This window comes from Solanum pennellii, chromosome 10, assembly GCF_001406875.1.
Source record: "Solanum pennellii chromosome 10, SPENNV200".
Taxonomy (NCBI): Eukaryota; Viridiplantae; Streptophyta; class Magnoliopsida; order Solanales; family Solanaceae; genus Solanum; species Solanum pennellii.
Window position 1 is genome coordinate 4,795,303 of NC_028646.1, and position 986 is coordinate 4,796,288.

General features: G+C 34.2%; 1 protein-coding gene across 1 annotated transcript in view; it reads left to right on the plus strand.

Annotated features, from left to right (window-relative positions):
• LOC107032396 (AT-rich interactive domain-containing protein 1-like) overlaps window positions 1-986 on the plus strand; it is a 6,327-nt gene that overhangs the window by 3,613 nt on the left and 1,728 nt on the right. The window lies entirely within an intron of this gene.

Below are 986 nucleotides of genomic sequence, written 5' to 3' on the forward strand. Positions count from 1 at the left end.
TGGGGGGTGGGGGATGGGGGTGGGGGGGTGAGGAGAATAACCACCATTGCCCACCTAATGGAGTTGATGTTGTGATATGGTTGAATCAGTTGGTTTATGTTTTATGGATCTTCGGTTTAGTATGTATTTGATGGATCTTGATAAACTTACTGGTTCTTGACTCTCTTCATTTTATGAGCTTAATGTTGTTTGATTACATATAATTATAAATAAATCGCCCATCTCTCTTTAATATATCAGTTGAAGATAAATTTGGTCCACGTTCTGACCATTTAATTTTTGAGTGCTTATCGGCATATGTGGCCATGACAATGATGATGTTATCATAAGTACAATTCTTTATTTGCTTTTTATTTTCCCTTATAATATATGATGATCATAGTGAACGATAGCAACTTCCATGATTTTGGACGGTATGATTTACGAACAAAATGCAGAAGCTGAAATGCCAAAATTTTGTACCTTAACTAGTTTCCAACTTTCCATTGTATTTGATTGATAAATACATCTAAAACGGCAGAATTAATCTGGATGGCTGAATTTAATTCTCCAAATAGTTCACCCATTATAATTTGGAATGACCGCACAAAGATTGTGATTTGATAGGGTCTTGGTGTCCTTGATAACTATATACAGTAGGGATGATTCGGCACTTGCAGTCCGCCTTGTATTTCCTGATTATGTGTTCTTAAGTTTTTCTGGGTAACTTTAAATGTACTTCCATTTTAATTTGCTGAAGGAAATCACTTTGTCCAAAAAATACTGATTTTGTATTCCATCTTGCATTTTTGTGTAGCATGTTTTGGAGTTGTTACCGATGCACTTCACAGGTCCAGCTTGTGAAAAGAATACACACATCTAGAGTTCCATGTTTTCTTTTGTGACCCTTTTTATACATAGAATGTATTTTTCCTTGGCACGTAGCTATACGAGCGACCAAGACTTACATATATATATATATATATATATATATATATATATATTAT